At 46.0% G+C, this 25,685-nt stretch overlaps 1 protein-coding gene and 1 pseudogene across 6 annotated transcripts in view; both read left to right on the forward strand.

Moving 5' to 3' along the window:
* Positions 1–25,685, forward strand: part of ANKRD11 (ankyrin repeat domain containing 11) — a 234,351-nt gene that overhangs the window by 130,000 nt on the left and 78,666 nt on the right. The window lies entirely within an intron of this gene.
* Positions 1–25,685, forward strand: part of LOC141585548 (ubiquitin-ribosomal protein eS31 fusion protein-like) — a 54,137-nt pseudogene that overhangs the window by 23,077 nt on the left and 5,375 nt on the right.

Here is a 25,685-nt window from a genome sequence, read left to right on the forward strand (position 1 = left end):
AATATTTTAATGTTAGTATTTTAGCAAATCTCAGACATCACCTTATTTTACCAGCACGGGTTTCAGTGGGGTCTCTGTCTGCTAGAAACTTTGACAAGCCATGACCTTTGCTCTCTACACAGCAGCTCGGTGGGCAGCTGGTGCCCCCGGTTGTCTCAGACGCCGCCCACCACTGCCTTGCTGACCCTGTCCGTGCTGTGAGGGCAGTTTGGGCTCCATGGCTCAGGCTCTCCACACCAGTGACAGGTCCTGCAGTAGTGGCCACATCTATCACTGGGTGCTGCCGCCGCCCCCGCCTGCCCCAGAACCCCTTTTCACCTTCGAGAGAGGACTTGGGCTGCAGGATGCTGCCCGACTCTTCCCCCGCCCCCGAGTATCAGTGTGTCTTGCCGTGCACTGCTGCTTTTCCTCATGGGACTGGGCACTGGTTTTTCTTCACAGCTGAGTTGTGAAGGTGCCCACGTGTGCATGTGAGTCTGGTGTCCGCCATGGTGCTCCTTGTGGTTCCTAAGTCCACCTGGAGACCCTGGTTTCAGTGTAAATGTTCATTCCTGCCTTTACCGCATTTTTGGCCCGCAGCCTCTTTGAGCTTCCATCCCCACAGATGAGGTTTGAGGTGGGCTCAGCATCCCCATCCCCCTGTGTTTGGTTTTTGTTTGTTTTCTTCTGAGATTATCATACATCATATGAGATGTAAGAAATAACAGGGAGCTGTTCGTTGTACACGTGGCCTAGCTTCCCTACGGTCGAATTTTGCAAAATGAACAGTATCACACCTTGGGTATATATGGGCATTGATAAAGCCCTCTGGTCTTATTCAGACACTTTTTTTTACCCTGACTCAGAACAGATGTTGAGTTCTATACAGTCTATCACAGATGCAGTTTCCCATGTTCACAGTCAAGATGTTAAAACCCTTTCGTCACCACAGAGATCCCTGTGGTTGTCCTTCTGTGACCCCACCCATCCTTTCCCAGGATCCTCTTTCCAACCTGGCAGCCACTGGTCTGTTTTCTGTGTCTGCGGATTTATCTGCCTGTTCTGGATGTTCGTGTGAAGGACAATCTGTGGGCCTTTGTGTCTGATACGGCTGAGCTTGGTGCTGTCGAGGGGCACCCATGCTGCTGTAGGCATCAGAACACAGCCCTCTCTGTGGCAGGTCCTGTGGGCGGTGCAGCCACCTGCCGATGGACATCTGAGTGGTCTCCTGGCTCTTGGCAGTGCTGCTGTGAACACGGACATGTGAGTGTCATGTAGACGTGTGTGCATTTCTCGGGCGCACCTCGGTGTAGATTGCTGCACTGCCTTTTGTTTGGAGTCCAGCCCTTTGAAGATAATTGTTTTGTATTCTCTTTTTGGAAAACCTGTTCAGGTTGGGGTGCTTATGCTGGGATCTGGTATGGTTTGTCCTTTCTTGAGTAGATTGTCAGGCCAGGGCTAGGTAGTGATGTGATCATTCTGGGGGTGGCTCTGGGCTTGCTGCGGGAGGATTGGGTGCCAATGGAGGGTCTCCCAATCTGCTGCTCACATCCTGATTGAATCCCAAGTCCCTATGCAACTGTTGTTTCCTCCAGGCGAGCATGAAGGACCTCCTCTTACAGTCCCACCACCTCTTTGTTCTGTGTGCCATCCCCTGCCTCGCTTTTTTTTTTTTTTGAAAAGAGTCTTTCTCTGCCCCACAGGCTGGAGTGCAGTGGCATGACCACAACTCACTGTACCCTCGACCTCCTGGGCCCAGGGGATGCCACCTCCCTCTGGAGTAGCTGGAACCACAGGTGTGCACCCCCACACCTGGCTGATTTTTGTATTTTTTATAGATACAGGGTCTTGCTATGTTGCCTGGGCTGGTCCTGAACTCCTGGGCTGAAGCAGTCATACCACTTAAGCCTCCCAAAGTGTTGGGATTACAGATGTGAGCCACTGCACCTGGCCATATATATACATATTTTTGAGCTGTGCATTTTTATTGCTGTCTTTTCCCTTAGAGCAAGAAGTTAATTGAGAGCAAGAGAAAATGCTGCACAAAAATAGCTCTGGTCTGGGCCTGGTGGCTCATGCCTGTAATCCCAGCACTTTGGGAGGCCAAGGCGGGTGGATCACTAGGTCGAGAGTTTGAGACCAACCTGGGCAACATGGTGAAAACCCGTTTCTACTAAAAAATACAGAAATGAGCTGGGCACAGCGGCAGGCGCCTGTAATCTCAGCTACTTGGGAGGCTGAGGGAGGAGACTCGCTTGAACCTGGGAGGCAGAGGTTGCAGTGAGCCGAGATCGTGCCACTGCACTCCAGCCTGGGTGATAGAGTAAGACTCCATCCCCCGCCGCCGCCACCCCACCCCCCCAAAAAAAAGCCTCTGAAAACATGTATGTTGAAATCTGGTTTGATGTAGGGCTTATTTTTTTAAACCAGGGAGTAGTGTAGTGAGCACTATGAACAAAACTAGAAACCAGATAACAGTGTTTTCAGATAAACAGAGTACAGCAGTCGGTTGTAAAGACAGGTTCTCCCTCCCCTCACCCCATTCGCTTTTTGGTTTTTGGTTTGAGAGAGAAAGAGTCTCGTTCTGTTGGCCACACTGGAGTGCAGTGGTTTGATCATGGCTCACTGCAGACTTGACTTACCGGGCTCAAGTGATCCTCCCACCTCAGCCTCCTTACTAGCTGGTACAACAAGGCATACCACCGTGCCTGGCTGAATTTTGTTTTTTGTAGAGACAGGATTTTACCATGTTGCCCAGGCTCCCCACCAGGTTTTGAACAAGTTGTAGTTGGCAAGAGGCAGCAGCAGGTGGACATACAGCTGCCCCATGTAGTACGGATGGTAATGCATAGAGCTGTAATCACCAGTTTGCAAAGAACCTGCAGCTGTTGCTGCTTGGAGCCTTTGGGGGCTTTTTTGGTGGAAGGGTGTTTTGTGCCATGGAGGATTTACAGAGGCCCCCAGGCAGTGTGGACTTGTCAGGCTGAGGAGGGGTGAGTCAGGAACAGGGTAGAGGGGAGCAGGAACGGGTGTGTGCCGTGGCCTGAGGAGGGAGCATGAGTGACCACAGCACCCGCAAACTCCACATCGTTTGAAAGTGTCGCTGAGTTGCTGGCTAGGGCTGTATGGAGTATCACCGGCCTTTCCGTAGTGGAAGCAGTGGTGTGAGGTCTGCTGCTCTGGGCACCGCCTCTGTGCTCAGTAGGAGGGGCTCCTAGTGCTGCGGGGCTAGTGCTGGCCCCTGTGGCAGGAATCTGGAGCAGCGCTCCACCCACACCTGAGAGAATGCTGAACTAACTCCCCTGTGGAATGGACACTTGTGTTTTGATGTGAGACACCAAGAGGGGTATATGGACTGTCCCCCTTTACTAAGGGGCCTGCTCCTCCTCACCAGTGGGTGTGGTTTGGAGATTTGAGGTAGCAAGTATCTGGTGAGCCGCCGGGTGGCACCTTGGAGTCTGTCATAGAAGAGAGGGCGCTCTAGCAGAAGAAGCCATGGCTAGGCATCCAGCCTGCACACTGGCAAAGCTGCAGGCCAGGAGCTGGCAAACCATCATTAGTGGACCTAATCCAGCCTCTGGTCTATCTTTGTACAGTCTGATTGTGAAGGATTGTCTTCACATTCTTAAAGAGTTGTTCGCAGCAGCAATAGAGATGACGTGACAGAGGCCATATGTGGTTTGCAAAACCCAAAGTGTGTGTCATCTGGACCCTTGCAGAAAGGCTTTGCTGACCCTGCCTTGGGTGCCCCTGCAAGTGGGAGGTGTAACCATAGCCCACATTTAAGCGAGCTGCTTTGTGAGGGCCAAGTCAGGCATGATGTCTAGGTGACTGCGCCGCATCTATGTCTAGAGAGTCTCTCTCAGCACCCTCACGACAGATGCAGGAGACAGCTCGGGTTAGCCAAGGCAAGATGGCAGCCTTTTCAACAAGAGTCTTCTGATTGTGCCAAGTGGAAACTGATTGATCATGAAAATTGGGTTTTTCATAGTGAGATACCTTGTCACAGCAGTCAGAATGGCTGTTATTAAAAAGTTAAAAAAAAAAAAAAGGATGCTGGTGAGTCTGTGGGTTAAAGGGAGCACTTATACACTGTTGGTGGAAGTGTAAATTAGTTCAACCATGTGGAAAGCAGTATGGCAGTTCCTCAGAGAGCTAAAACCAGAACTACCGTTTGACTCAGCAATCCCATTACTGGGTGTATACCCAGAGGAATAGAAATCATTCTGCCATACAGGCGAGTGTCCATTGCAGCACCATTCACAGAAAAAGACGTGGAATCCACCTGGATATCCAGCAGCGACAGATGGATAAAGAAAATGTGGTACATATATACCATATATGCCATGGAATACTATGCAGCCATTAAAAAAAGAGTGAGATTATATCCTTTTTTTTTTTTTTTTTTTTTTCTTCTTCAGTCTCACGTCAGGCTGGAGTGCAGTGGCGCCATCTTGGTTCACTGCACCCTTCACCTCCCAGGTTCAATTGATGAGATCATGTCTTTTGTGGGAACATGGATGAAGCTGGAGGCCATTATCCTTAACAAACTAACGACACTTCCATTTCCTCCCTCTTCCTGGGCCCCCCTCGACCCACCTCCTTTTAAAGACTCTCTTAGCCACGTTGACTGTGCGGGAAAAGCCTTTTTAAAATATATTTTATGTTGTTTAAACCTACCATTTTGGAAGCATTCCGAAGGCTAAAGTGAGAAATAAGCCCAGGCTAGGGAGAGGAGAAACAAGGTTTACGATCCAGTCTGGCTCTGGGTTGGACAGTCGCTGAGATGGCAGTCGGGCATATGGTGTGGTCGCCTAAGGGGTGGGTCCTTCGGCGGGGGCGCTGGGAAACCCCGTGGGCCTACGTCGCGTTCTTCCTTTTCGATCCGCCATCTGCACCTCAGGTGGGGCCGCCACCAAAATGCAGATTTTCGTGAAAACCCTTAAGGGGAAGACCATCACCCTTGAGGTTGAACCCTCGGATAGGATAGAAAATGTAAAGGTCAAGATCCAGGATAAGGAAGGAATTCCTCCTGATCAGCAAAGACATCTTTGCTGGCAAGCAACTGGAAGAGGGACGTACTTTGACTACAACATTCAGAAGGAGTCTACTCTTCATCTTGTGTTGAGACTTCGTGGTGGTGCTAAGAAAAGGAAGAAGTCTTACACCACTCCCAAGAAGAATAAGCACAAGAGAAAGAAGGTTAAGCTGGCTGTCCTGAAATATTGTAAGGTGGATGAGAATGGCAAAATCAGTCGCCTTCGTCGAGAGTGCCCTTCTGATGAATGTGGTGCTGGAGTGTTTATGGCAAGCTACTTTGACAGACATTATTGTGGCAAATGTTGTCTGACTTACTGCTTCAACAAACCAGAAGACAAGTAACTGAGATAATAAAAGACATGAACTGGAAACACAAACACACACACATACACACACACACACACACGGACAGAGAACCAAGTGCTGCATGTTCTCACAAGTGGAAACTAAATGATAAGCACACATGAACACAAAAAGGGAACCACAGTCACTGGGGTCTGCTTGAGGGAGGAGGAGAGGAGGAAGGAGAGAACCAGAAAAGAAAACTATTGGGTACTGGGCTTTATATCGGGGTGATGAAATCATCTGTTCAGCAAATCCCCCTGACACAAGTTTACCTGTATGACAAACCTGCCCCCGAACCTGAAATAAAAGTTTTTTAGAAAGTTGGGCTTCTGCTGAGAGATCACCTGTGCCTGTTCCTTATTTCCGTAGACACTGGCCAAGAGGAATTTTGGTGAAAGGCCCCTACTTGGCTTACTGTTCTTCTCTTTCTTGAGTGAGCATACCTACTTCTCAGTCGTTAAGACATGTGCAAGACATAAACACTTGGAAATATTTTGAAAGCGAGTTTCAGAAAATCCTGGAGCCATTTCACATGCAGGATATCTCAGCAGCACGGTGAGGCTACGCCATGTGGCACCCAGTGCAGGCCTCTCATCTGAGAGGCTTCCCTGCACCCTCGTTGGGCACAGTTGCTCCCACTCTTCTGTGGCCAAGGAGAGCTCTGTGTTCTGTGCTTTGCAGCCCCCACCAATGCTTTGGCTTCATGCTCTTTAACGAAAGAGCTCTGCCTCTGCTGATAGAAACGTTAGGAGTTGATGACACAGGGTTTAGACTACATGAAAAGTTGCCCTGAGGTTGGAAGTATGTGTATCTTATCAAACAGAATCCAAGGTTTCTGAAATTCCACGTATGTCTTTTCAACAAAAGCCCGCTTTGGAACTTCTCCTTTTCCAGGCTTTTCAGTCACTTTTAGAATTCAGTTCTCTGACCAGCAACACAGTAGTCATCACAGGACAGGGTTGTTGAAAAAAGTGAGTTAACCACCTGGTAAAAGGGAAAGCATACAGAGTCTGTCATAAGGGAAGGAGAGTCTTGTCACTTTTGAGGCCATTTTATTATATCTTCATTATTTTGGCTTCCAGACTTGTTACCTATTAAACAGATTTCATAGCATCTTCCAGAAAGCTTGGGAGGCATCTTAGAATGTGATTTCCATGCCAGCATTTGAAGATTAACATAGTGTTGTTCATTTGGTTTCATAATACGTGATTTCACAGGTATTCAGCATTTGATGAGGCTTTTCCCTGGGCTGTCCACTTACCAGGCTTTCTGAACGGCTGCAGTTAGATCAGGTTGGCCGTGGTGCTAACAGAGCTTCCACTTCTCAGAACTGAGATGAGATTGTGTGATTCTGAGTAGTGTTTACAGTCTGACGGGGAACATCAGTGTGCGATAGGGCAAGCTTGTTCCCACGGCCCATGGTGGCTTTGAATGTGGCCCCATGCAGATTTGTAAACTTCATTATGAGATTTATTTTTTAAGCTTATCAGCTGTGTTAGCATTGGTGTATTTTATGTGTGGTCCAGGTCAGTCCTTCTTCCAGTGTGGTCCAGGGAAGCCAAAAGATGGGAAACCTGTGCTTTTAGGTCTGACTGCTACGCTCAGTGCTGCTTTAAGGGTGAGTAGGTTAAGAAAAATACATTGAGGCCGGGCGCGGTGGCTCAAGCCTGTAATCCCAGCACTTTGGGAGGCCGAGGTGGGTGGATCACAAGGTCAAGAGATCGAGACCATCCTGGTCAATATGGTGAAACCCCATCTCTACTAAAAATACAAAAAAAAGTAGCTGGACATGGTGGCACATGCCTGTAATCCGAGCTACTCAGGAGGCTGAGGCAGGAGAATTGCGTGCACCCAGGAGGCGGAGGTTGCGGTGAGCCGAGATCGTGCCATTGCACTCCAGCCTGGGTAACAAGAGTGAAACTCCATCTCAAAAAAAAAAAAGAAAAATACATTGAAAGGCTCCACTCTGTTGAGAGTTACATCTGTGTTGAAGCAGCATCTCATACAACTTGCCATGTCTCAGATGGTTCTTACCGTGAGTAGGATGTGTTTTTTTAGTTGCCTATTCTGGTGTAACAAAACCGTGTCAGTACATGATGTCTTAAGAAAATAATGACTTGTGATTTCTCATAATTCTTGTGTTGCCTGGTGGTTTTCTGCTGGTCATGCCTGGGATCACTCATGAGGCTGCAGTAGGCTGGTGGTGGAGGAGGGGGAAAGGAGGTGTAGGGCTCCTCATAGTTCAGTCATGTGAACTCCCACATGTTGCCTGAGGGCACAGGTGGAAGTGGCAGTGTCCTCAAGCCATCCTCCTGTCTCAGGCTCCTGAGTGGCTGGGACTTCAGGCATGTATGCTGTCATACCTAGGTAAATTTTTTTACTTTTTTGTAGAGACAGGGTTTTGCCATGATGTCCAGGCTGGTCTCAAACTTTTTGCCTCAGTCAATACTCTTTGCCTCAGCCTTCTAAAGTGCTGGGCTCACAGGCATCAGCCACTCCATAGGTCTAGGACTCCACTTCCTGATGACTATAGTCCTGGAGCTCATAGGCACGTGTTCAAGTCCACCACAGCGTGTGTGTGTGTGTGTGTGTGTGTGTGTGTGTGTGTGTGTGTGTGTCACAGAGGCCTAGGCCACATGAATGGAAAGGAGCGTGTGGTGCTTGGTGACATCAAGAGTGAATGATGCTTGCCACACAGAGTGCATTTAAATTGGACAGAATGCAAAGAAAGTTTCGCTGGTTTTTCCTAGATTCTAGTCTTAGGATTGTGAACTGTGTAAGTTTTTTTTTCCTTTAGAGATTTTAAGACTTTGCAAGACTGAATCTTAATCCTTGGCTGGCATTTAAGCATAAATAACAAATTCATATGCATTGTCAAATACGGGGTGAATTTAGAGAATGCTTCAGAAGTTAGAGTGAAGGAAAATCTTTAAATGAAAACCTGCCTATTCTGATCCAAATTCTTTTATCTGGAAACATTGTATATTTTTGATAAACAGGGATGAGCACTTCCGGCTGAGATGTGTGCTCTTTCTAGTATCTTTGGAGCTGCAGACATGCCTTCAGTCATCATGTAGGATTTAGTATTGTCTCTTCGGGCTTCAGTGCTGTCCACTTCATTTTGTAGCTGTGCATTTTAGATTTGATTCTAAATGGAACTTTCATACACTCTCGACAGCTCAGATTTTGGTTCTGCTTCCAGTCAGCGAGGACAGCTGGCTGTGCAAGGTGTTGTGACATTTCCCTGAGGCAGACAGAAGAGCACTATTCATCCCTAGCAGGGGGAGCTGCATACCCTGGGATCCCAAAAGTATATGTGCCCTTCAGTTTTCCCAGTGGTTGTTTCAGAAGGGGAAGAAGGGAATTGGTATTTCAAAAGAATAATACAAAAATTCCCTAGTCAATTTTGTTAACCCAAGTTACATTTGTTAACCCATATGTCAAACTGGGGAAATAATTGTGTCTCGTGTTGAAACTTGCATCTTTACAAAACTTTCCGTGCATTTAATGAAACGTAGCTGAGAAGTACTTGAGGATTAGTCTAGCTTACCCCTTCCCGTGAATTCAGGGTCCTCCTGTCGCCCCTGGCCATCCGTGCAGGGTATTGCAGTGCTGCACCAGCTCACACCCCATTGCTGCTTTGTCTGACCTTTACTGTCCGTCTGAGAGTCATGTAGTTTTGAAGGTCTTATCTAGAGTGAGGTTTTTTTTTTTTTTAATGTTTAAGGTTAATTTTCCCAAGCTTAAATCTTTTTTACTTTGTTCTTCTCCCTAAATCCTTAAAAACACTTGTCTTTGTAACTTGTGGTTCCTAGGTTTGAAAATGATGTTTCTGGTGGTAAGCTTCTACTGATGGTGCTTCACTAGGAGTGGAAGGTCTGCCTGAGCCTTCGGCCTTTGCTGCAGTTGCGCTGCCCTCAGAGCGGCATTCTCCCAGCAGGAAGAGCCTCAGTGCTGCCTGGGCAGAACCTTCTGGTGATGTGGATGTTTCTTAGCTGACTCTGTAGTGTCATAACCAAAGAGTAAAACACTTGTTAATGGCTTGAGATATTTAAATATGGAGTATAAACAGGTGAACTGGCACAGACCCTAAATTTCAAAGTTGAATGATGATGAAGACGATCACTTGGCCTGAATGAGGCAGCTCATGCCCAGTGGTTTGTGCTGCCCTCAGAGAAGTGCTGCTGGGACATCTCCCTGCAGCCCCTGCGCCTCAGCACTGTGATGGCTCTTTGTGCCGAGGCCAAGGCCTGCATCACCCTCTTTCCTGCTGCTTGGGGCCCTCTGCAGGAGGAAGAAACGGGGTGTGCCACTGGGGTTTCCTAAGGAGATGCAGAGCTGGTGGTTTAGGGTAACTGAGCAGGATTTCTGACTTACTGAAAGAAGTGGGGGCCTAGCCACGGTGCCAGAGCCTCATCTGTGATTGGGTTGACAGTTTCCATGATGAGAATAGGAGGTGCTGTTGTAGCAGGGGCTGGGGAAGGCTGATCCTGGAAGCCAAGGCTGCCCAGGTTTGCAGTAATGTCCTGTGTGAGTTGGATTTGATCCCATCTGGATATGAGACATGAGGAGCCTCTGGCGGGTGCTGAACAGTAGCCACATCCCAACATGGGCTCAGTGCAGGGTCAAGAGACCGTGGGTTTTGTTGAGGTATCATGCTGAGAAGCTGTGACTGACCAGGTCTTTTCGCTGTTTGGATCTTTCTTGGAGGCCTAATAGGAGTCTTTAGTGAACCTAAATGTTTTCTCCTCCTCCTCTATCTGTAGCTCCATGACTGACACACACACCTGGAGTTTTGAAACGGAGTCCCCATGTGACAGATGAAGCTGCTTAGTGTTGACCTTAGATGTTCTGGGTTCCATACCATTAATTTCATCTTAGGCGCACCTGCTTCTAAAATGCTGTCCTTCCTTACTTCATGCTTTGATGCCATTTTAGTTACAGTGGGGAAGATTAAAATTAGTGAAAGCACTGACATTGGCTAATGCATGTAACAGTAATAGATCCATGGTTTTTTAATCTTTTAATTTTGTAAGATTTATGGTATATGGTTCCTTAGAATTTTGCTATGTGTAATTTAATGTCATTCATCATAAATGTTGATCAGGTGATTAAAATGGAAAAGTTGGGCATGGTGATGTACACCTGTAGTCCCAGCTATTTGAGAGACCAATTCTAGAGGATTGCCTGAATCCAGGAGTTTGAGGCCAGCCTGTGCAACATAGTGAAGCCCAATCTCTTAAAAAAAAAAAAAAAAAATTAGAACAGTGCAGCCATAAAAATGAACAAAATCATGTCTTTTGTGGGAATGTGGATGGAGCTGGAGACTATTCGCCTCAACAAACTAACTCAGGAACAGAAAACCAAATACTGTGTGTTATGATTGAAAAAGTGGAAGCCAAATGATAAGAATTTAGAAACACAAGGAAAGAAACACCAGACGCTGGGCTCTACTTGTAAGGGGAGGGTAGGAGGAGGGAGAGGAACAGAGAAGGTAACTGTTGAGTACTGGGCTTCGTACCTGGGTGATGAAATAATTTATACAGTACACTCCTGTGACATGTGTTTACTTATGTAGCAGACCTTCACATGTGCTCCCAAATCTAAAAGTATAAAACATGAAATACGTGATGCTCATTTTGGCATCTGTGGCTCTCCTTGTTCCTAGGCTTTTACATAAGAATTGAATAAAAACTAGTTTATCTTTCTGCATCACATAGATTGTAGTATAGACCAAAATGCAAATATCTAATACTGCTGGCTGTCGAGACTTGGATATGAAGATCTTTCAAAGTACCTGTTATACAATTACCCAGTTCCTGCTTCAGTGTGGAGAGGCAGAGAGGTGGACAGCTAGCTACCTTTGTGGTAAAAGAGACTGAAATGAGAAGCTCCCTGCCATTAATAACACTTTTGGCCAGCAGCCAAGGCTCAGAGTGTGGGATTAGCCTCAGCAGTTGAGACTGCAGGGCCAGAACAAGGAGGTAGGAACGGAGAGGTCACAGTGTTGCCATCTGTGTCCTGACTTGGTGGGGGCCAGGGGGTGCAGCAGATGCATGCGCTCTTTCTTAGCGCAGCCTGGAGGGTCATCCTGCTCCTCTGCTCCAGCTGACTCCAGGGAGCTGGTCCTCAATTCGCAGGGAGTCTGCTTTTAAAGGGCTGTAGGTGTAGTTGAATTGTATCGGAAATGACTGCTCTGGGATTTTTTGGAGTCGTTACTAAAATTAAAGAAACATACTCAAGCAGTTTGCATCTAGCATTTGTTCTGTGGAGGCACCATTCATGTTAAAGATGGTGTGTGAGGGACAGATAGCATTTCCTTGATCTTGTTTCAGATTTTTTTTTTCTTCTTCTAGAATCAGTCTTTTAGGTGAGGACACTGACAGTGATGTTTTACGTATTTTGGAATATTAAAATTTGAAACAGAGAAAGGCTTTGCTCTGTCAGTGTTTAATACTGACAATTTAGACATACATAAGAAATTTATAGCTTTGTCTCTAAAAAAAGAAATTTAGTCAGGTGTGGTGGTGGATGCCTGTCGTCCCAGCTACTCTGGAGGCTGAGGTGGGTGATCACTTGAGCTCGGAAAGTTGAGGGTGCAGTGGACCATGATTGCACTGCTCGACTCCAGCCTGGGCAGCAGAGGGTGACCCTGTTCTCAAAAAGAAAAAGAAATTTGCTGGATGAAGGGTTTGGATCCTTGATGACCGCTTGTCCATTGTGAACTGATTGGTAATCGGGTACTGGTTTACAAAATGGAAGGAGAGACAGTTGTTTCTGTCTTTGTGATCGGTGTGTGTCAGACTTGGGTGGAAACGTCAGTAGCAGGAGTCGTCTTTGCATCTGACAACTGTTGGAGTAAACATTTTCTGGTTTGTAGTACTTTACTCTCTGTAGTGTTTTTGAAGAGCAGTTTGTGAAACATAAAACGTTAAGTTGTTTTAGGCCATTTTCTGTTGCTACAGTTAAATCATGAGGCTGGGTACTTTGTAAAGAAAAGCACTTTATTTATTATAGTTCTGGAGGCTGGGAAGTCCAGAGTTGAGGGACTGCATCTGGTGAGGGCCTTCTTGGTGGTAGGATTTAGTGGAGGCAGGGAGCTAAGTGTGTCTGTTCTGCTCTCTCTCCTCTTACCAAGCCATTACTGCCCCACCTTTGTGACCTCATCTTATCCAAACTACCTCCGAACAGTCTCACCTCTCAAATAGTACAGGCGGATTTTCCACCTTCTGCAGATGTGCTGTCGCAGTGGGGGTGAAGTTTCCACATGAGCCTCTGAGGGGACACATTTAAATCACAGCAGTAGGAAACACCTATGTTTCCATGGAACTCGGTATCTTCTTTTTACTAGCATAATTTAAAACGGCTATGAATAATGTTTCAGAATCAGGGAAAAAAAAACAAAATATAACTAAAATGTAAGTGAGACGTGGGTTTTAGCGGCACGGGGAAGTAGTTTGCATGCGAGGTTATCTAGGGCTGGATGTAGATGTTCCATCCGCAGCATGCACGGGCCAGCGAGGGCAGCTTTTGGGTTGTCACTGAAATTAGCTGCAGACAGCAGTAAACCTAGTTGAAATCTTAGTCATATAACTTACTGTTTAATTTTTTTTTTAATTTTTGCGAGTACATAGCAGATGAATGTATTCATGGGATCCATGAGATGATTTGATTAGGCATGCAATGCATAGTGATCGTTGGAAAACGGGATGTCTGTCTCCTCAAGTATTTGTCCTTTGTATTATGAATCATCCAATTACTAACTCCCTGAAAACTGGGTACCAGTAATACAGGGAGTTACCCACGTGGCTGTTTGAAACATGGTGGCTAAGCTGTGCCTGTTTACAAACGTGGAAGCTGTGGTGTAGGTGATGTTCACTCCCGTGAACATGCAGCTGTGGTGTGGCCGACAGTAGGGAAGGAACATGCCTGTGTGCTCTTTACGTGTTCTGCAAGCTGGCACAGCTCCACACAGGACCAGTGCTGATGCCAGAGTGAGGCATGGGGGCTGTGACCTGTGTCTGTCCTCATGTGGTGGCATTCCAGCAAAGCCACGTGGATGGGGGCAGCATCTCCAGCAACCCTGGTGGTTATTAACTAACACACCTTGACCTTTATCCTTGGGGCAAAAATTGTACCTGGTGCCTCAGTTTCTCCATTGTTCAAAGCAGTGAGAAAGTTCAGTCTTAACTGGGATCAAAAGGGAATCCATTTTAAAAGATATTGAGCTTAGTAACTAATTGAGTTATCCTTTTGAAAGGATATACTACTTTTCATTACTTCCATCCCAGTGTTTCTTAAGAACAGAAAAAGAAAGGAGAGGTGGCCCCAGAAAGGGGCACCTTCAGCAGCGGTGTCCTGAGGGCCTGGGGCTGGGCTTGCCTGGGAGAGGCGATTCCTCCCTCAGGGCCCTTCCTCTGGGGCATCTGCTGTTCGTCCTGTAACATGTGAGTGGACTCTGCAGCTTGGCTGGGTCCAGGTCGTAGCGTGTGTTGATTGCCTGCCTTGTTGAGGCTGAGTCGTGTTGAGCTGTGTGTAGACACATTTTGCTTGTCTTGACATCCCGCCAGTGTATACTTGGGTTAGCTGCTGGAAACCATGTTGTGTGAACTGTGCGGGTTGAGGTGCACCTGTCTCTTGGGGGCCCTGCTTTCAGTTCTTTTGCGTATCTACCCAGAAGTAGAACTGGTAGATCCTGTGCTTACTCCATTTTTTTATTTTTTGAGGAATCGTCAGGCTGTTTTTTAGCAGTTGCACCATGACACATTCCCACCAGCAGTGCACAACGATTCCTGTTTCTCCACAACCTCACCTGCTGCCTGGTTCCCTGTAGGGTGCCGGAGACTGGCAGCAAGCACCCTGTCACCAGGACATGGTGAGCACAGTCCCCAGCTGCCCTTCCTCTACGGTGTGACCTTTACCAGCAGATCTGATGGACCAGAGGTGAATCCTGGGTATGTTTAAAGGAAGTTGACTCACCCCACCCCCAACCCCACTCCTTCTTTGGAGGTGTGCTGTGCTGTAGCTCTGGCCGAGCCGGCCTCTGGGCAGTGCCCCCAGATGGCTCCACTTTCTTCTGCTGCCCTCCTGCAGACTCATCCTCATCCCCCTCCACCACTGCTCTGCCACTGCAGACCTGACTGCTGCAATGTTGACTGTGCCAAACACTTTTTATATTCGGAGATTTGTCTTACATTGGTAAAGTCATTTTTGAGACTTCAAAAAGAATTCTCAATGAATAGGAAAAGAAGGTTTTTCAAATTCTAGGGTGAGATACTGTGTTTCATCATGAAATTTGTTTTTCTTTTGCTTGATGCAAAATTTAGTTTATTATATGTAAAACATGTGAAGATGAATGCCTTGGAAGATTAGAATGGGTAAAGGTACACTTTTCAACTGTCTGTGCAATGTATTGTTTAGAAGCAGTGGAGTGACCTTGCTGGTGGCACCTGAGGGAGTGCCAGGCATGGGGCTGCTGGGCAGGCAGCTCCTGAGAACCCTGCAGGGCTGGGCGCAGCTCCCATCAATTATTGACATACTTGGGGCACTCAGCCAGTCTGGTCCACAGGGCTGGAAGCCAGCTCTGCCTTTGGGTCTCCAGCTCTGCCCTCTGCCTGTCACCCTGTGGCAAATGCAGCCCATGCTCCCCGCATGAGAGGCTGTAGCGGCTCTGTCTTGCTTTGGGTGTCTCAGGGCTGATTGTTGTGTTCCCATAGTGGCCGTTGATCATGAAAAACATTATATTACATAAAATATGTGATCATGCTGGGCGCATGTGGCACATGTCTGTAATCCCAGCACTTTGGTGGGCTGAGGTGGGTGGATCGCCTGAGGTCAGGAGTTCAAGGCCAGTCTAGCCAACATGGTGAATACTCCATCTCTACTAAAAACACAACATTTAGCCCGGTGTGGTGGCAGGCGCCTGTAGTCCCAGCTACTCGGAAGGCTGAGGCAGGAGAGTTGCTTGAACCCAGGAAGCGGAGGTTGCAGTGAGTGGAGATTGTGCCACTCCACTACAGCCTGAGTAACAGAGCAAGACTCCATCTTAAAAAAAAAAAAAAGTAGGGCATGGTGGCTCACGCCTGTAATCCCAGCACAGGAGGGTGGATCACCTGAGGTTGGGAGTTCGAGACCAGCCTGACTAATAAGGAGAAACCCCATCTCTACTAAAATACAAAAAATTAGCAGGGCGTGATGGCACATGCCTGTAATCCCAGTTACTTGGTGGGGGTGGAGGTTGCAGTGAGCTGATATAGTGCACCTTTGAACTCCAGCCTGGGCAAGAAGAGCGAAACCATCTCAATAAAAAACCAAAAAACACACATATATATATATAACTAGTTTCTTCTCATTGCCTTGGACTGTTGTTCATCTTACTGCTAGCATTTCCTGCTCTATCCTTTGAGATCCTCTGGAGAATCTATTTTTTCTCTCTGTCTCTCTTTTTTAAGATGAAATCTGGTGCCGCTCAGGCTGGAGTGCAGTGGCGCTATCTTGGCTCACTGCAACCTCTGCCTCAGCCTCTCGGGTTTGCAGGTGCCCACCACCACTCCGGCTAATTTTTGTGTCTTTGGTAGAAACAAGGTTTCACCAAATTGGCCAGGCTGGTCTCTTCTTGAACTGCTGACCTTGTGATCCGCTCTCTTTATCCTCCTAAGGTGCTGAGATTACAGGTGTGAGCCACTGTGCCCAGCCCTACTTTCTCTTGTGTTATAATTTTACATCAATGTTAGGATGAAGTAAATGAATCCTGTAAAGTTATTAGATAAATATTCAATGTTTTATGTTTTCCATAAACTTTTCTCAAATATGTTTGTTTTAAAATAATTTTGTTTTAGTGATCCCCTTTGCTTAAACATACTGTGAAGTAGAAGCAGCAGGGAGAGAAAAGAGGAGGAAAAGGCAAGTCGCTGGCAAAGCAGGTGTGGGCCCGGCTTGGGGGCCCGTGTGGTCATCCTGAAGGAGGGCAGGCAGCATGTAGGAGATGCACTCAGGAATCTGCCTGGCCGAGCACACACATTCTCAAAGGCAAGCAGGACCCACCCAGCCGAGGCTTCTAGAGGTAAACTGGTGCATTTGGTGGACAAGGGCCAGGTGCTGAACACTTTGGTACCGGTGAGTATAGCGAACAGAGCTTTTACCTCTCAAAGGTCAGCCAGTGTGTGTGAGGTCAAGGGTGGAGCCAAGAGGAAGTGGCCCTGACCAAGGCCTCACTCTTGCCAGGCAGGGTCTTCTCACTTTACTGAGTTTGCCAGAAGCTCTGCTGCAAAATCGTGGGTGTGACCCCTGAACATCTGCCCTGACCTCCCTCTGTGCCCAGCATCAGCGAGTGCCCTGCTGCCATTGACCTGAGAGCAGGGGGGCTTCACTGTAGCCTCTGCTCAGCTTTCTTGGTGGCCACCTGAGACATTGCTGGGCATGGGCCTCTGGCTTCTGACTCGCCTTCCCCCAGGGCTCTGCACTCCTGTGTAGCACGATATACATGTGACCACCATGTCCAGTGCTCAGGACAAGTCTCGTCTCATGTCCAGCACTCCATCCCTAGGGAAATGTGTTTCATGCTTTTCAAAGAAAATAGCAGCCGGATGCGGTGGCTCAGGTCTGTGGTCCTAGCATTTGGGAGGCTGAGGTGGGTGGATTACTTGAGGCCAGGAATCAGTCTGACCAATGTGGTGAAACCCCATCCCTACAAAAATTAGCCGTGCCTGGTGGCATGTTCCTATCATCCCAGCTACTTGAGAGGCTGAAACAGGAGAATTGCTTGAACCTGGGAGACAGAGAATGCAGTGAGTCAAGATCACGCCACTGCCTTCCATCCAGGCTGACAGCTGAGACTCTTGTCTCCAAAAAAGAGATAATATCAGCTTTATTTAGAGAATTGACACACCGTAAGTTTTACCCAGTTAAAGGGTACAGTTCAGGGGTTACTAGTGTATTCACAGGTCTGTTCAACCACCATGACTGTCAGTTCTAGAACATTTCTGTCACCTCAGAAAGAAACTTGGACCTTTAATCATTACTCCTTGTCCCCCCCTCCAGGCTCTGCTTTCTGTGGGTCTGCCGTCCTGGTCATTTTGTGTCTGTGGAATTGCGTGCAGTATAGCATAACGGGATCCTGTGCGTGGGACGCAGGACCTGTGTCCAGAGCACCCACAGCAGCATTGCCTTAATGCCAAGCACAGAAAGGAGCTTCATCTCCATGCCTTAACTTACAGACATGTCAGAGAGTCTGTATTCAGTGTTTTCTTTAAACAGTTTGCTAGGATTTTCTTTGAATACATATATTTATGAGATGAGAATCAGTTATTTGGTTTAGTGGGTAATGAATGCCTGGAGTGGTTTGAAGAGGTAGTGAAGGGTGTGGGATAAAGTCAGCCTCCTGCGTACCTCCATCCCCTGAGCCCTCGAGGCCATCCTAGAAGGGCTGCCTGCTCAGCGTCAAGGACAGCCTCTTCCTGTTCCTGTGGGAATCTGGTCTTCCTTCCTGAGGGCCATGGATGCCATCCCTCCAGGAATTTGTTCTGCTTTTCCAGGTGTGTTTGGTGTTGTGTGGGTGTGGGGTGATCGGTATTTGATTTCATTCCTGGCTGTGGAACCCCTTGCTCACGCCCACCACCAGCTGCCTTCGCCTCTCTGCTCTCCTTCTCAGCCGTGCTCTTCCTGTGCCTGCCACCGTCCACTCTCTTGCACTCTCTCTTAGAGCTTCTTCGAAGTATAATTTTTAAACACCATGGAATGTACTGATTTTAATAGCGGTCAGGGGATGCAGCCTGAGAAGTGCATTTTTAGGTGGTCTTGTCCTGTGAGCATCACAGAGTGTGTGTACACAGACCTAGAAGGCAGAGCCTCCCACACACGTAAGCTACATAATAGATCCTGTTGCTGAGTCGCCGTGCTGTATCGTGTAAAGAAATCACAACACAGTGCAAAGTGTTTATGCCCTGGGACCAGTTCTGCTCAGTGATGCTTTTATGGTGCCACATTCCCCCATGATGAGTGTGGCCTGTTGACCGAAGCATCATGTAGCTCATGACTACAAATGGGAGAGTTTTAACAAATTTGTTGGCACAGTCTGCTTCCCCCATCACAGTCACGATACAGAGTTATTTCCATCGCCTCAAAAAAGTTCCCCTTTTCCTTTGTGCAGCACTTTCTTCCTGTTTCCTAGACCCAGGATGCTGACGTGCTTTCGGTCACTATAAGTTTTGTTTTTCTAGAACTTAATGTGCATGGAATCATCGAGTGTGGAGTGTTGTGTCCGGTGTTTCATCTTCCTTTTGAGATTCATCTGTGTTGTGTGGTGTATGTCAGTAGTTTACTGAGTAGGTTTTTTGGGAGGTAAATATGTCATATGTTTATTCAATAAGCAGTTTGTAGATGTGTACATGGTTTCCTATTTTTAGCTATTGGGAGTCGAGCTATTTTGAGTAGATGCATGGAAAGCATCCAGTGGATGTGTGGTGTGCTTTTTCTCTGTTAAATTCCTGGGCCGAGGCCGGGCGCGGTGGCTCAAGCCTGTAATCCCAGCACTTTGGGAGGCCGAGGCGGGTGGATCACAAGGTCGAGAGATCGAGACCATCCTGGTCAACATGGTGAAACCCCGTCTCTACTAAAAATACAAAAAATTAGCTGGGCATGGTGGCGTGTGCCTGTAATCCCAGCTACTCAGGAGGCTGAGGCAGGAGAATTGCTTGAAACCAGGAGGCGGAGGTTGCGGTGAGCCGAGATCGCGCCATTGCACTCCAGCCTGGGTAACAAGAGCGAAACTCCGTCTCAAAATAAATAAATAAATAAATAAATAAATAAAATAAAATTCCTGGGCTGAGTTTCTGGGTCACATGTTAGATGAATGTTTAACTTTTTAAGAACCTGCCAGACTCCTTCCAGAGTGACCACACAGTTTTGTCTTCCCCCCAGCAGTGAATGGGAATTCCATTTGCTCTGTCCTCACCGCTGTGTGGTATAATCCGTATTCTCCATTTTAGCCATTCTAGTGGATTGTGGTTTTAATTTCCCTTGCCTTAATGACAAATGATGTTGCTTGTGTTTTCAAGTGGCTTTTTTGATGAGGGGAAGAGATTGTCCATGTATCTGCTTTGCTGAAGCATCTGTCTTTACCTTCACATCTGCCATTTGTTCATTTCTCAAAATTGGGTTGTCTGGTGATTTTTGAGAGTTTTTTTTTTTAATAGATTCTAGACACAGGTCCTTTTCCAGCACTGTGTTGTTTGAATTTTTTTAAAAAACCAGTATTTGGCATGTATTTTTCTTTTCTTTTTTAAAAAATTATTATTTTAGAGATGAGATTTCGCCATGTTGGCCAGGGTGGTCTCCATCTCTTGATCTTGTGAACCGCCCGCCTCTGCCCCACAAAGTGTTGGGATTACAGGCGTGATCCCTCTGCGCCCGGCCTTATTTTTATTTTCTTTTTCTTTTTTTTTTTTTTTTTTTTTTTTTTTGAGACGGAGTTTCGCTCTTGTTACCCAGGCTGGAGTGCAATGGCACGATCTTGGCTCACCGCAACCTCCACCTCCTGGGTTTAGGCAATTCTCCTGCCTCAGCCTCCTGAGTAGCTGGGATTACAGGCACACGCCATCATGCTCAGCTGATTTTTTGTATTTTTAGTAGAGACGGGGTTTCACCATGTTGACCTGGATGGTCTCAATCTCTTGACCTTGTGATCCACCCGCCTCAGCCTCCCAAAGTGCTTGGATTACAGGCATGAGCCACCGCGCCCGGCCTATTTTTATTTTCTTAATAGTGTCTTCTGAACAGCTAAAGTTTTTAGTTTGATGAAATCCAACTTAGTAGCTTTCTCTTGGGTACTTTATGCTTTTTGTGTCTTTAAGAAATCTCTCTAACCCAGTGTTGTAGAGATTTTCTCTCATGTTTTCTTCTAAAAGTTACATAGTTTTCACTCATATTTACTTCAGTTATGAAGTAGCTTTTGGTGTATGGCGTAAGGTAAGGTTAGAAGTTTTTGGTGTCTTTTTTTTTTTTTTTTTTTTTTTTGGCATAAAGATATCCAGTTTCCTGCATCATTTGTTGAAAAGCTTGTTTACCCATTCAGCTTCTTTACCTTTGTTAAGAAATTAGTTGACTATATTTGTATGGGTCTATTTTTGGTCATTTCTGTTCCATTGTTCTGTTTATTCTTTTGCTAATACCACACTGTCTTGATTACTATAGTTACTATGTTAAAAAAAATTTTTTTTTTGACACGATCTTACTCTGTTTCCCAGGCTGGAGTACAGTGGTGCCATCTAGACTCACTGCAATCTCCGCCTCCCAGGCTCAAGTGATTCTCCTGCCTCAGGCTCCCGAACAGCTGGGATTACAGGCATCTGCCACCACATCCGACTAATTATTGTATTTTTAGTAGAGATGAGGTTTCACCATGTTGGCCAGGCCAGTCTTGAACTCCTAAACCTCAGGTGACCCACCTGCCTCGATGCCCCAAAGTGCTGGGATTATAAGTGTGAGCCACTGCACCTGGCAGTGATGACTGTAGTGTCATGTTATGTCTTGAAATCAATAATCAGTAATTTTCATCTGTCTTCTTGGCTCTTTTTCTACAGTGCTGGGTTCTACTGGGTCCTTTGCATTTTTCAGAATCAGCTTGTCAATTTCTATTTATAAAAAGTCAGCTGGGATTTTTGATTGAGATTGTTTTGAATCTTTAGATCAATTTGGAGAGAATCAACATCTTAGTATGGAGGCTTCTGTTTATTTTGAGTGATCTTACATATATTTTATCCTTGTAATTTTTTAAGCCTATTGAATTTTTTTAAACTTTAGTTTCCTGTGGTTTGTTGCTGGTCCACAAAAACATAATTGATTTTTAAAAATACTGACCTTAGGTCTTGCAAATTTGTTTAAAGTTAAAACAGAAATTTCACAGGATTTTCTATATAGATATTTGTGTCATCTGTGAATGGACAGTTTGCCTTTCTTTTTTTTTTAGGAATTCTATTTAGGAATTCTAGTGCAACACTTAATGGAAGTGTTGAAAGTAGAAATTATTGCCGTCTTCAGAATCGTAGGGGAAGAATTAAGTTCTAAATATGATGCCTGTTGTGTTTCAGTAGATTCCTTTTATGTGGTGGGCAGTTTCCTGTTTCTTAGTTCCTGAGAATCTTTTTGATGTTGTTGTTGTTGTTGATTTGGAGTTTTGCTCTTGTTGCCCAGTCTGGAGTGCAGTGGCTTGATCTTGGCACAACCTGCACCTCCCTGGTTCAAGCGATTCTCCTGCCTCAGCCTCCTTAGTAGCTGGGATTACAGGTATGTGCAACCACACCCAGCTAATTTTGTAGAGATAGGTTTTCTCCATGTTGGTCAGGCTGGTCTTGAACTCGAGACCTCTGGTGATCCACCCACCTCATCCACCCCAAAGTGCTCAGATTACAGGCATGAATCACCGCGCCCACCCTCCTGAGAGTCTTTTAACGGGAATGGAGCAGAATTTTGTTCTTTGCTTTCTCCCCCCATCTGTCAACATGATAATTTTATTAAAAAGCAGTTGGGGGAAAAAAGTCAATAAAACAAAACTTGTTTTCTTTGGGAGACCAAGTCTTACTCAGTTACCCATTCTGGAGCGCAATGGTGCGATCTTGGCTCACTGCAACCTTCGCCTCCCGGGTTCAAGCCGTTCTCCTGCCTCAGTCTCCCAAGTAGCTGGGATTACAGGAATGCGCCACCATGCCAGGCTAATTTTTGTATTTTTAGTAGAGGCAGGGTTTCACCATGTTCACTACGCAACTCATTAACTCCTGACCTCAAGTGATCTGCCTGCCTTGGCCTCCCCAAGTGCTGGGATTACAGGCATGAGCCACTGCACCTAACCTGTTTAAAAAAAAAAAAAAAAAGACATTAAAACTGGTAGCCCTTTAGCCGAACAATCAGGAGAAAAAAGAAGCAACAAATTTTCAGTCTGTTGACATGCACATGAGAAACGGGGCATTGCTGTGATCCTGTAGCCATTCACAGGACAGGAAGAGAGTTTTGTTAACAACTGTATGCCCATATATGAGACAACTTAGATAAAATAGATGCATTCTTTAAAACATGCCAACTACATCAGCTTACTCAAGAAGAAATAAGTATCTTTTAAAGAAATTGAATTTTTAGGTAATGCCCTTCCCACAAACCAACCTTCAGTCCCAGATGACTGACTTGGTTATTCGTACCATCTGTTTGAAGAATAAGTAAAGTCACTTATATAGAAGCCCTTTCACAACAGAGGAGTGTATACTGCCCAATCTTTCTGTGAGTCAGGGACACCTTGATTCCAAAATTAGAGAAATACCCACATTAATACAGACGTAAATTAAATTATAGCGTCTGTAAATGATAACAATACCTCATGATTGAGTGGGGTTTATCTCAGAAGTTCAAATTTGGTTTAGCATTTAGAAATCAATGTACTGTACCATAATAAAAAAAAGAATAATAGAAAAGAAATGTCATAAGATCATCTATGAAGGTTTTTGATTTTAAATGGTATTTGAACCTGTAATCCCATCTATTTAGGAGACTGAGGTAGGAGAATCGCTTGAACCTGGGAGGCGGAGGTTACAGTGAGCTGAGATGGTGCCATTGCACTTCAGCCTGGGCAGCAAGAAGGAACCCCTGTCTCATTAAAAAAAAAAAAAAAATTTATTTGAGGCCAGACAAGGTGGCTCAGGCCTGTAAGCCCAGTATTTTGGGAGGCTGAGATAGGAGAACTGCTTTAGTCTAGGAGTTGCAGACCAGCCTGGGCAATGTGGTGCAACGCCCCATCTCTACAAAAATATGGAAATGAGCTGGGCATGGTGGCATGCTGGTAGTCCCAGCCACTCTGGAGGCTGAGGCGGAAGGATCAGTTGAGATCAGGAGGTAGAGACTGCAGTGAGTCGAGATCATGCCATTTCACTCCAGCCTGGGTGACCGAGTGAGATGCTGTCTCAAAATAACAAAATTCCAAAATAACAAAATAACACCTGCAGCTGACTGACACCAATTCTTTCTTTTTTTTTTTTTCTTTTTTTTTGAGACGGAGTTTTGCTCTTGTTACCCAGGCTGGAGTGCAATGGCATGATCTCGGCTCACCGCAACCTCCGCCTCCTGGGTTCAGGCAATTCTCCTGCCTCAGCCTCCTGAGTAGCTGGGATTACAGGCACGCACCAACATGCGCAGCTAATTTTTTTTTTTTTTGTATTTTTAGTAGAGACAGGGTTTCACCACGTTGACCAGGATGGTCTCGATCTGTTGACCTCATGATCCACCTGCCTCGGCCTCCCAAAGTGCTGGGATTACAGGCGTGAGCCACCATGCCCGGCCCCAGCCCCACCATTCTTGATGGTGAAAAACTGAATACATTTCTCCTAATGTTGGAGCTGTTTCTGGTCGCCTCTTTTTATTCTTTTTAAAAAAGTAACCTTTATTACTGAAGCACAATACTCAACATTTTAGAAAATTAGGAAAAACCAATAAGGAGAAATACAATGTAAAATAATCACATTTTTTGCGACTTGGAGAACAGATTTGTTTGTTTGTTTGTTTGTTTGTTTTTTGAGACGGAGTTTCTCTCGTTACCCAGGCTGGAGTGCAATGGCGCGATCTCGGCTCACCGCAACCTCTGCCTCCTGGGTTCAGGCAATTCTCCTGCCTCAGCCTCCTGAGTAGCTGGGATTACAGGCACGCGCCACCATGCCCAGCTAATTTTTTGTATTTTTAGTAGAGACGAGGTTTCACCATGTTGACCAGGATGGTCTCGATCTCTCGACCTCGTGATCCACCCGCCTCGGCCTCCCAAAGTGCTGGGATTACAGGCTTGAGCCACCGCACCCGGCCGGAGAACAGATTTTTTTTATGTGTACATGTTCACGTACACACACAAACACATGCACACACGCACGCACGCAACAGGTAGTCTTCTGTGTCAGCTTGTCGAGGCTCCATTTGCAGAGATACAAAGAAGCACGCATGCAGGTGCTGCTATGACAGTGTTTCTTCATTCAGATTTCCTTTTTGACAAGCTTCTTTCTGTTTCCTCCAAAGCCCAGACCAAGGAGAGACACCCCCACAGGCCTAGTGCCTCACTCCAGCTTGAGCTCAGCCCATGTGTGCCCAGTCATCCCCTATAGCTGGCCTTTCACCCAGCAGAGCTTCTCTTCCTGCTGCTGACAGAATCGGGCCATTGGCTTTGCAGAAATTTGGCTCCTGCCTGTTTTGTCTTGTTTTCCTGTTGTGTCATTTAGCTTGTTCTCTGTTTATTTAAAACAAAACTCACCTTTCATTTTGTTTAACCTCTGTTACGTGTTTGCTTTTTGTTTAGTTTATGTTCTTCCATTTTTCATATTTTCTTTTCTTTTGATTATGTTCTAATTTTTAGAACCTCTTTATTGGGATGCCTTCCAGCAATGACTATAAATACATTTCCCTGTAAGAACACTTTACCTGCATCTCCCAGTTTGCTGTATCGCATTTCTGTCATTTCCAATTTTGCATATTTCTCTGGTTTCCCCTCTTCCCTCATTCTTAGAAATGCATTTCTTAATTCCCAGATTTGGGGTCATGTTTTCGAGTCACTCTTCCTCCTGTCTGAGTTGCATTGTCACATCAGAAGGTGACCCTGTCACAGTTTTTAGGCTTCTTCTGTAGTTGTGTGTGTGATCAAGTTTTGATGACTGTTCCCTGTGATCTTGAAAAATGGTGATTGTGTGATTATTGGATTATTTTACATGTGCTTGTTAGCTCAAGCTTGACATTGCTTTTGAATCTTCTGTCTTGTAGTTTTGGTTGGGGTTATCTCCTTGGTCTTTTCCTCACTGAAAGGCATTTTAATGTTTGCTCCATGGTTGAGGCTCATTTTCTGTTGGTTCTTTTGTGGGTTTTTTTTTTTTTTTTTTGGGTTCGGGGGTCTCCCTCTGTTTCCCAGGCTGGAGTGCAGTGGTATGGCTCACTGCAACCCCCGCCTCCCAGGTTCAAGGGATTTCCCTGCCTCAGCCTTCCAAGTAGCTGGGATTACAAGCACCGGCCACCATGCCTGGCTAATGTTTTTTTGTATTGTTAAGTAGAGGTGGGGTGATACCATCTCTTCTAAGCTGGTCTCGAGTTTCTGACCTCATTAGCCACTGTGTCTGGCGTGTTATGTTGATTCTTGCTCTTTACTCGGAGGCTTTCTTACTTGCATAAATGTTTGGACTGTCTTAGCTCTCCTGTGAAAGGAACTTTTTGCCATATTATAGTGGCGCACTTTATCTCCTGAAATGCGTTCTGCCCTCACGTCTGTACCCAGCATTGATAGAGCAGCTCAGTCTGGTGTTTCGTCGTGTGCACCT

The sequence above is a fragment of the Saimiri boliviensis genome, chromosome 1 (assembly GCF_048565385.1).
Source record: "Saimiri boliviensis isolate mSaiBol1 chromosome 1, mSaiBol1.pri, whole genome shotgun sequence".
NCBI lineage: Eukaryota > Metazoa > Chordata > Mammalia > Primates > Cebidae > Saimiri > Saimiri boliviensis.